Genomic DNA, 11208 nt, shown 5'->3' on the forward strand with positions numbered 1-11208 from the left:
ACACACATGCACACATATATATATGTTTGCGTGTGTGTATGTGTGTGTGTGTGTGCGTGTGTGTAATCTCTAACTCCAAATGCAATACATCCTGGGAGATTCTATTTTCTTGATTTTACAAAAGAAAAACAAAGTTCAAAATCTTTAAGTGATATGCCTAAGCTGTAAGGTGCCAGAACTGAATTCAAATCCTCTTCAACTGGCTTTGTTCTGGAGCTTCTTACACTACACTGAGTGCCCCCAACTTTCCCCCTCCCCAGGTCATCTCTCTGTCAAGGCTTAAATAAGAAGGCAGAGTGTCATCTTGATTGACCTCACCTGGGAACATGGTGGGTGAGTGGAAATTAAATTTTTCACTACTCTAAGCATGTCTGTGAATGACTCCAATCTGCAAGTATTGATTATGGTGTTGTAAATAAATGTTAATAAGTAGGCAAATTGTAAATAGAGATTCCCAAGTAATGAGAATACACCGTAATTGTATTTTTGTCTTTTCTCAGTAAAATGCATCTGGCGGTACTCATCTTGAATATCCCTGCTAACAGCTTTGCTATCAAAGTGTAAGCTGACTTCCAACCTCGGCTTCTCTGCATGGATGATTTCTTGCATTTTCTTTTAACCGTGTGACTAAATGCATGAACACAAATGCTCATAACATACACAAAGATGTAGCCATATAATACCCATACTATATTATGTTCTGCAATGCATAAATGTGCCATTTAATTCCTCATTGATTCAATACACAAAGTAGCAAGTGTATGGAAGAGTCAATATCATCTCTACTCAAATTTATTAAAAATGAAGACTCCTGGTGCTTGCCCAGAGCTGAGAGGTGTTGCGAATAAGGAGTCACTATAAATGGGCCAAAGTTATTTTGGGGGATGATGAAAATGTTCTAAATTAAATTGTAATGATGGTTGCACCACTCTGTAAATGTACTAAAAATTATTGAATTGTGCACATTAAATGAGTGGATTTTATGCTATGTAAATTATATCTCAATAACTCTGTTAATAAAAACAACATGATGTATCTGCTACACAAGCACAGGCCTGCAGAACAATGGGAGGATGTATCCTCACCGGTCAGGAATTCACACGCACTGAGGGTTTTCCATGTACAGTTGCCACATTCTTGTGCAGCTTTATTATTCACCTGTCACAAGAAAAGCTGCAAAGCTCTATGTGCCGGCATGAGTTGGAAATGTCTATTAACTTGTCAGCAAATGAAAAGGGTGAAGGGGTTTTCATCTCTCCAGATGAATTGGAACAGGTGCAGCATGTCTCCAAGATCGCTAATTAAAACTACTCAGGACTTATATTTATTTTACATGAAAAAGAGTTTTACATGTGTTTGAAAACTGTATGGAAATATAGCTTTTAAAAATTTGACTCTACAGTCGAGCTTGATTTCTGCTTTCTATCTGTTCGTGAATGGAGCCCTTGCTAGGACATGTGTCACATCCACTTTCATATACTTATTTTATATTTCACATACCCATATAGCAAATGTAAGCTCTATTTATTACCAAGAGGATTTGAGCTCATTTGGGTATGTCTATCCTTTCAATTTGTGCCACTTCCATTTGACTCCATGGAATGATACTGATACTGTTTTTTATATCATCTTTGGAGAATTTGAGGCTCTCGCCCTCCCAAATTCTGTGTATTTGTTTGTAGTTCAAGGAAAGGGAAATAAAGTGCATGGAAAGGAAAAGGAACTTAGATGGGTCTGTGTTATACATTCTTAAAAAGAGTCTGAGCCTGAGCATAAGAAAACCTGTATTTGAAGAACTTATGAAATTTTAAACAAGCCACTAAGCCTATCCGTTCCTTAGATATTTAATCTCTTAAGGCCTAGCTCAAATGTCACTTCTTCCACAAAGCTCCCAGAGATCTCTTTAGCTGGAATCAGTATGTCCTTCTTCTATCCTCCTGTAAAACTGTGCACCCCTAGTACATTTTAGAGCACATTGGAGGAGGTATGCAGGGGTTGGCAAGCTGAGAGACAGTATAGTATTATGGTGAAGATTTAGATCCTGAAGTCAGAAAGTATCTGGGATGAAATCCCAGGCTTAGCACTTACTAGCTGTACAACCTTGGAAAAATCTCTAAATTTCTTGTCTACAAATTTAGAATAATAATGGTGTTTGCCTCGCTTGGTTTTCTTATGAAGGTTAAGTGGAGGAAGCCAAGTAAAACACTTCAAATACTGACTGGGACAGATGAAATGTTCCAGAAAGGATGGTTGCTGCTATTATTTACCAAGAAGGCAGGACAACATAGCAAAAGAAACTTGAAAAAGAAAAACTGTGTTGAGTTCTAATTCTATAGGTTGCTAGCCCTGTGATCCGGGAAAATCCATTAACGATTTGACCATTAAGTCCTTCATCCATAATGTTAACTAGGTCAAATACAGTTGCTAAGAGCCAAACGCAATTGAGGGTATGAACACATTTTATAAGTGATAAAGCATTGTTTAAGTCTTAGATATTATTTGGAGGAAACTGAGTATATAAGAAAAATATATAATTTGTAGCCCATTAGAACCATGTTTAAGTTCTGGAATTATCATTCGCTAACTTTGAGGCCTTAGTAAATTACTTGTCTCTGTGTGTCAATTTCACCACATTAATGAAAAGATACAATTGCTATTGTAACCCTAAAATAAAACAATATTTAAGTACAGCATTCACAATCAAATACATAGCAGGTCTCAAACTGCTGGGCTCAAGCGATTTGCTGACCTCAGTGTCCCAAAGTACAGGACAACTGGAACAATACCACTCTTGATGCAGGAACAAGCAAAGATTTCACAGTGAGAACGCCAAAGCAGTCACAACAGAAACAAAATTTGACAAATGGGATGGAATTAAGCTAAAGAGCTTCTGCACAGCAAAAGAAACCATGAGCAGAGTAAACAGACAATGCACAAAATGGGAGACTTTTGCAAACTATGCATCTAATCATCAGCATCTGTAAAGAACTTAAACAAATTTACAATAATAAAACATTAACAAATATACAAGAGACATGAACAGATACTTTTCAAAGAAGACATACATGCGGAAAGCAAGCATATGAAAGAAAGCTTAACAGCACTGCTCACTAGAGGGATGCAAATCAAAATCACAATGAGATACCATCTCACACCAGTCAGAATAGCTATTATTAATATGTCTAAAAGTAACAGATGATGAGAAAAAGGAAGGCTTAGACACTGTTGGAGGTAGTATAAATTAGTTCAACTATTGTAGAGAACCATGTGGTGATCCACAGCATGGGATTCAACCCAGCAGTCCCATTTCTGAGTATATGCCCAAAGAAATATAAATCATTCTATCATAAAGACACATGCGTGTTCATTGCAGCACTATTTATAAGGGCAAAGACATGAAATCAACCCAAATACCCATCAACGGTAGACTGGATAAAGAAAATGTACATATACACCGTGGAATACTACGCGGCAATAAAAAAAACTGAGATCATATCCTTTTCAGGAACATGGATGGAACTGGAGGCCATTATCCTTAGCAAACTAATGCAGGAACAGAATATCAAATACTGCATGTTCTCACCTATAAGTGGGAGCTAAATGGTGAGAACACATGATCACATAAAAGGGAACAACAGACAGAGGGACCTAACTAAGGGTAGAAAGTGAGAGGAGGCAGAAGATCAGGAAAAATAATTCATGAGCACTAAGCTTAGCACCTGGGTCACAAAATGATCTGTACAACAAACCCCTGTGATAGGAGTTCACCTAGGTAACAAACCTGTGCATGTACCCCTAAATTTAAAAGTTAAAATCAAAAGAAAAAATAAAAGGTTAAATGTTTAACAAAAAAAAATGTACACAGCAGAAATAAAATCATGTAATTTCACTCCTTATCACAGTTTATTTTGTTATTTATGGCATATGGCTGTCACTGATTTCCTGGAGTCAAAAGTAGACAGTGCACTGCTTTGCACATTCCAAACCCCCAGGAATGAATTCACACAATACAGAAAGACTTCAGCCCCACTTGTGAGTTGCTAGTTAAGTTTGGTGGCTGCAGCTCACCTTCCAGGCTTTGGACAGAAACCCGATATGTTCTGGGATATGTTTCTTTTGTCACATCTCAGGTTTAACACAAGACTGAAATGAATTGCCAAATACAAAAGTACTCTGACAATTTCCAATCCCTTTAATATAGAGACATGTGATTGCACAATGGCTGTCGCTATGTCAGGGCAGAGAGCCCTCTGCCTGTTATCAGGCTTCCCCTGCACTTTTCTCTAGACTGGGCACCAGCTGGAGTTACACGTGGCATCAGAAACAGAATTTCCTGGCATCGTGTGGGTCATGGTAGGAACCAGCAGTCAGCCTCCTCTGACGGTACCCCATCTTGAAGAAAGAAGGGTATATGTATCCTCGCTAGCATGGTCCACTGTAACCACTAGCCCACCAGTTTTTAGGGAGTTGGGAGCTTATGATTATCAACACTACTCTTTCCTTTTGCACTTCAGCCCCAGTAGTGGAGAAGTGAGGAGGATGGAGGTAAACCTTGCCTGAAATGGTTTCTATCTGGCAAGACAGATATGTCCTGGTGCCTGTCTGCTTTGAGCAGGCTTAGGAAGCAGGGCAGAATGTGGAAAGAAAGATCACGAGACTTGAAACTTGGTTTTGGATGGAGTGAGAAAAATATATGAATCATATCAATCAGAAAAACATTTCGTTTCTCTAAATAACTGTCATGATAACAGACAGCAACTGCGAGGTCTCCACTGACAGTGGAACAGTCCTGGACCCAACACCAAGTAGCCACTCCTGGCCTCTTAAAGGTAGCTCCGCAAAACCAAAGATCACTTCTGTCTGCCTTTCTGGCATCTGTCATGAGCTTACTCATTCTTGTAAAACCTTTTCCACTTCAGATCAGCCAGTTACCCAGAGTCAAATTCCCCAACATTCAGTGAAAATAGAAAGCAAATGGAAGAATCATTAACACAGCAGAAATTATCTAATGCCAGTGGCTTCTTATGACAATACCTTAATCTCAGCTAAGTTGAGCGCTGGCTGATATTAACAGAACTAAACAATGGAATGTGAGAAACACATGGCCAGGAGCTGAGGAGAGGGAAGTAAAAGGGAGCCAGGGAGGGAGTGAGAGGGGCTCTTCCCGCATAGCAAGTTACCAGGGAGAACAGGGCCTCATCTCCCGGCCCACTGTTTGTCAAGTCAAAAAGTAAGAAAAAAGAAAGAAAGAAAGAAAGAAAGAAAGAAAAGAATAAAAAAACTGCTATACTTAGTAACATGCAAGAACCATGGAATCAATTCAAACTCAACTAGTAAACCCACATCTTTCCGGAGAAAGAGACTTGGGCCACTTTCAAAGTCTTGCTTATGTGCGGCCACAGGAAGCAACATTATAAATATCCCCTTATGTACCTTTTTTGAGCAGCTGGCCAGGCCCGGGGAGTATCAAGCATTAAACATTAATTTCTCCACCTTCTGGCTCTTTCCTACTTTGTATCCGCTCCTTTCTTTCACTCTCAAGGCAGAAAGAAACTGGAGTCTGAGTTGCACTGTGAAAAGACAAAAGAGTTTCTGCAGCTTGCAGCTTATCCAATCCAGGCAAGCAGCATCGACTTCAGGTGCTTGGGGAAGCCATCTGTAGCTCTTGAGGCGATGAAACAGGGCTGAGAATGCGGTGCTTTCTGGACGCTCTGCTTCCAGCTGGAAAGACCACTGAGGAAGCTGCTCTTAAAGCACTTTCTGCAAAATTGCCTCCATCCATTCCATCTGGTGTTCTCCAGTGATGGAGAGCTGCCTGGATTGTCCCAGAAACTGAGGCAAGGGCTGCCAGGGTTCCCTCCAGAGAGGCACAGAAATGAGGAAGAAGTGGGGACTTGTGTATTCCAGGTGAATCACAGAATGCTGGCCTTATACCTGTCATGCACAGGCAGCCTGAGCCTGGGGCCAGAGCTCAATGTACCAGGGGAAGAGAAGCTGAAACACACAGAGCTGAGCTGCCTCTGAAATATACAATCCACAGACTAAATTCTGCTTAATGAAATAAAACATACACACACAGACACACACACACACACACACACACACACACACACACACACACAGCAACATTTAGCTAAAAACCTGGATGTATCAGGTCTGAGATGCAATAGAAATATTAAAGGCGTATGAAAAAGGAAGAAATTGTGATAATACTTTGGAGAATGTGAAAAACAAATGAAGAGAGCTGAGGAGAGAGAAAGGAAAGTGAGCCAGGGAGGGAGAGACGCGCTCCTCCCGCACAGCAAGTTATCCGGGGAACAGGGGCCTTCATCTCCCTGCCCACTGTTATCCGGGGAACAGGGGCCTTCATCTCCCTGCCCACTGTTTATCAAGGCACGTGGGGAATGAAGGCACAGTGTGCTCTTTGTGTGCTTTTTCATCATTTTTTCCATGTGCGCCGATTGAACCAAAGCCTCCGCGTGGCACGCTGACAATGCCCTTTACCCTCCTTTTATCTGGCCTGTTCTCTACACTTGTCATTATTTTTCAGTCCCCACATGTTGAGTTCCTTTCATCTTTTCTTAGAAATGATTACCTTCGGACCTGTTAAGTGAAGAGCTATGACATGGCACATAACGCCTGAGCCCTTTCAAATGGACCTCCTTGAAGAATTCATTTTAATACTAGAAAGGGAGCTTCCTAAATAATCTTTGCTGTATATTATTATCACAAGAGGACTAGCGATGCATCTCTAGGGGCACCTACCTGTTAGGCCCCAGAGAAAAGAGGATGAGGGAAATGGGATCAGTGAATGTGAAATTACCATATACTCTGGTTTAGGCAATTTTAGAGTAAAAAATATATGTTTCTATTTAGTCAATTATTTATATATAATCTTAATAGTTTTAATAATAATTTGAAGTATCTTACAAAAAAAGACCTGGTTCAGTAATAGACACAGGTAATTTGACTAACAGTGGTGGAATAGGATATATATGTGTGTGTGTGCGTGTGTGTGTGTGTGTGTGTGTGTGTGTGTGTGTGTGTGTGGAGAGAGAGAGAGAAAGAGAGGGCGAGCGAGCACACACACACACCCCCCACTAAACCATAACTAAGATAGGAACAAAGCATTGCATGTCACTTCCTGGTAGCCGCAGCAAAAATATTGCAGAATGTTTAATTACCAATGGCTGAGAAGAAGCATAACGGTTATTTGTGTGGGACACTTTTCTGGAAGTGAGTTTTAAAATATACTTCAGTGTATCTACCTGCCTTTATTTAGAGACACAAGCATGAGCAGTGAACAAAGTCCTGGGAATTATTTGTGTGGGTGGCTCTGAGAACCACCCTATCTCTTCAAATGCGTGCTTCCTATGTTTGTGCATGTATGTGAACGCTCTGAAAGTACAATGGGGTCCAGTTGGAGGTAATTATACCTCAGAATTAGCATGAGGAATTTTGAAAACATGGCTGCTCCTCTCATCCCCCAGAAAAGTTCTGTTCGAATGAGTATAATTATAAGGGATCATTCTCAGAAATACAGTTAAAAGAAAACTTCTTCTATGTCCCTTCTGTTCTTATCAGATAATATCTGCTCCAGCAACGGGTAGAAGTCCAGAGAGACAGCCTCTGGAGACTGCTTTGCTCTATCTTAACCTGGGCAGGGAGGATCTGCAGAAAAGATCTGATTTTGGCTTTCTCAAAGTTCTTTCAATTATAACCCATATCCTGTGTCATTCTGTCTCACTAAAGTGTTCAATATTCTAGTATGGACATCATTGCCCTGACCTCAATAATTTTTTTTCTGAAATGTACATCTCTAGTTTGATTCAAAATGTTCACGTTCTAAAGAATCAGAGTGTTTCTTCTTTCTCCAAGTGGTTCTTCAAGGTAAGTCCTCTTCCTTCTCATGATTGAAGTGTAGGATTGGGTGATCATCACTACCAGGCTTTTAGCAAAGCTCTGAAAACCTAATTCTGGAATGTGGAACCCCTGAGCAAAGATGCAGCAACAGTCATTCAAGCCAAATTTAAAAATGACTATCATTTGTTGACGTTTACTAAGGGCCAAGAATATGTAATCTTACCAACAATCTCTATGAGACCAGTATCATTTTACTTGTCTTATAGATGAGTAGCAGTGTTAAGGAGAGGAGAAGCAATTTTATCATGTATCATGCATGCACTAATTGGTCGACAGTACACTTTAGTCACAGGCTCGTCACAAAATCTGTTCTAAGAACCTTGCACGACCCAGATTTCAGGCTTTCAGAGATGTTCTTGAGTTACCCATAGATCTGTCCAGCAGTTATTACACTAAACACGGGTTGCCCTGTGAATCACTATTTACAGTCATGGTCCATTCTATCCCCTTCAAGGTGTTACACAAGATAGAACCTATTTTGGAAAGAACTTTAAAGCAAGGTCAAGGGCATTGTCAAATTGGATACCATACTCTAAGAATGTCTACACTGGTCATCAAGGAAAATAGGGCCCAACAAGGAAAAAATGGACCCTGGAGTCATAATGTTGGTGTCCAAACACTGCCCTGCCCCTTATCAGCTGTGTGATCTTATCCAAGTTACTTAATAATAGATCCATGCCTGAGTTGCTTTTTCTATAAAAAGACAATGACAATAGTGCCCATCTTAGATATTTCTCATGAGGATTGACTGTGCTCTTACAGAAAGGTGTTTAGGAAGTATGCAACCCAGAGTGAGCACTTAATAAGCTGAAGTTCTCACTGTTTTTAGTTGAAACTAATCCGTTTGTCACCTTCTTTGGACATCACATTCATCATGTTCTTTTTCTTATAAACATGTATTTTTAGGGAATACTAGTGAGTCCAGTGATACTTGAGGTTACTTCAAAGATAACCCCTCCCAAGGGTCCTAAAACGCAAACTTTTAACACCCTACAAAGTAAAACTTCACTTTTGCTTCTCTCCTTCAAGAACTACTGTGCCTTCTGGCTCGTAACTCAGAGCATGTGAATAAGGGAAACTTTCTATCTGGCTTAGCCTCCCTTTTTCTTTCACTCTCTCAAACAAACACACATCATTTCTTAAGAGATCCTTTTTCCACATCACAGTCTTCTTTTTTATGTATCCCAATTTTACATTTAAAAGACTACCTATGCCGAGAATTGTTCACTGATGTTGATTTATGAGACTTATGCAAAAAAAGGACAGTCTTACCGATGCACATATCTATTTGGCACGGCAGCAGTGATTTATAAAATGACAAGCTGGTGACACTCATATAAAGGCAGCTTTCATGTAGCAAGTGTAAAGGCAAAAAGCAAATCTGCTACCCGTTGAATGACAAACTCCTCTGCTATTTTAAGAAAACCATAAATGCCACCCTAACTTCCCTTTAGTGTCCACCTAGTGGAGGGTGGGCCATCTTAGAAGGGGTGCACAAGGTGAGCTTGTTTGTCCTGTTCTTGATCTCTGAAGCTCAGTGCCAGGTTAAGCTGGTCTATCTTTTTCTAATCACTGTTTATGGGTCTGTCATCCATGAACTTTTCTAAGCTTCATTAAGGCTCTATACATTTTGTATACTTTTTTCCATCCGGATAACCTGCTGGAAAAAAATGACATAAGGTATCAAGCTTCCTTTATTTTTCCTAGCAGAGTGTATTTGACATTTGAATGCGTGTTATATGAAAATGAAAATGGAGAAATTAGACTATGCTTATTAGATTTTTTAAGACTATTATCCAGTCTTAGCCTCAATCATTATTGGTTTGTTTTGATATTGAAACTCCTTATTTCTTCCCTCAATTCAGCTACCACCCACAGTAGTCCTCCTTTCTTGAGATTTAGTGTAGCCCACCACACACAAGGGTCCATCTAGGTCTCTAAACCCTCCCCTGATAATGCTCGAACCATCAGACAGGATGGCTACAGCAGAAAATTGATCAAACGCTGTCTGTAGTGAATTATCATGGCCTTTCTCTGACTACAGAAAAATAAACACATTGAATGGAAGTGCACTGCACAACTGTTTCCATTTGTCACATTAGCTAAAAGTGCATTCTTGAATTCTTCCCTGTACTTGCCAGATGGGCTTGGTGACAGCCACAATACTGGTGGCTTCCATTGACAGGTTATTTTCTGCTCATGCTGCATGCTTGTAATGGGTTAGTTGGGGTTCTGTTCTGTGTCATCTTCACTTCTAGGAACATGTTAATGGACCAATCTCTGTCTTGATTCTTGCTAGTCTTGTGTCAGAAGAAAAAGGGATCATGGTAAACTAGGAAAATATCTACTCAGAAGAGACACACAACACTGTTCTCACATAATTTTAGCCAAAGCAAGGCACATGGAAAATAAAATTTTCCTCTAAGGAGGGGCACTAGTGGGATGAAAAATAAAATGTTTTCTATGATGGAGGACTTTTGAAAAATGTTCCTGAATACTGTATTGAAAACTCAAAGAAGCAGAAGACAGTCACTATAAAGACATAAAACTGGCCCCCAATGTAAGATGTGCCTGTGTGAGGGATTTATTAGGAAAAACTATTTTGAAATGAATAGAAACATTGGAAATTTCTAGAAAGAAGGAAAAAAGCAGTAGTATCTATTTGCCACATCTTCAGTAGGTCTCCAGGTCAAGAATTTTGACAGAACATGAGAGAGATAAGAACAAGATCTAATCTTTAGATCCTGCAAGAATCTTCCCAGAATCCTTTTGTAAAGGTGACAGACACCGGTAAAATCAGAGAAATTGGGATCTGGTTGAAACCAACTCTTCTTCATCCTGAGGATCAGAAAAGAAGAGGGCAATGTCCCTCTTGAGAAGGAAACTGTCCTACCTGGTGAGTGAAAGATACATCTGTGGGGGACTAATAGGACAGTAGGTACTACAGTCATCAGAAGCACTGGACAGCTCTACATAGAATGGAAATTTTCTTTTTTTCCCAAAAAAGAAAGCAGGAACTAAGAATAGTTGAATATAAATTACAGAAGGAGAAGAACAGAGAACACTAGAAAATGGGAAAATGAAGAAAGTTGAGGAGCTGAAGGTGAGGAAAGAAAACGGGATTCCAATCAGGGTAAGAGAAGCAGGCAGACCAAAGCCTGGAGAAGAACTAGCAGATGGTAAGGAACCTAGATGGAGAATATGTCTTTACTGATAAAGCTTAGCAGTGTAAAAGGGGGCTTATGAGAAGTGGTGAGATTATCAACATTAATTTAACAATTAATT

General features: G+C 39.9%; 1 long non-coding RNA gene across 1 annotated transcript in view; it reads right to left on the reverse strand.

The window, feature by feature from the left end:
- LOC116561961 overlaps positions 1–6287 on the reverse strand; it is a 93337-nt gene extending 87050 nt beyond the window's left edge. Inside the window, exon 1 of the long non-coding RNA XR_004273684.1 lies at positions 5434–6287. This is a non-coding gene — a long non-coding RNA (uncharacterized LOC116561961). The remainder of the gene's footprint in view (positions 1–5433) is intronic.
- Positions 6288–11208: the final 4921 nt, after the last annotated feature.

The sequence above is a fragment of the Sapajus apella genome, unplaced genomic scaffold (assembly GCF_009761245.1).
Source record: "Sapajus apella isolate SASKATOON/1434 unplaced genomic scaffold, GSC_monkey_1.0 scaffold31, whole genome shotgun sequence".
In the NCBI taxonomy this organism is placed as follows: domain Eukaryota; kingdom Metazoa; phylum Chordata; class Mammalia; order Primates; family Cebidae; genus Sapajus; species Sapajus apella.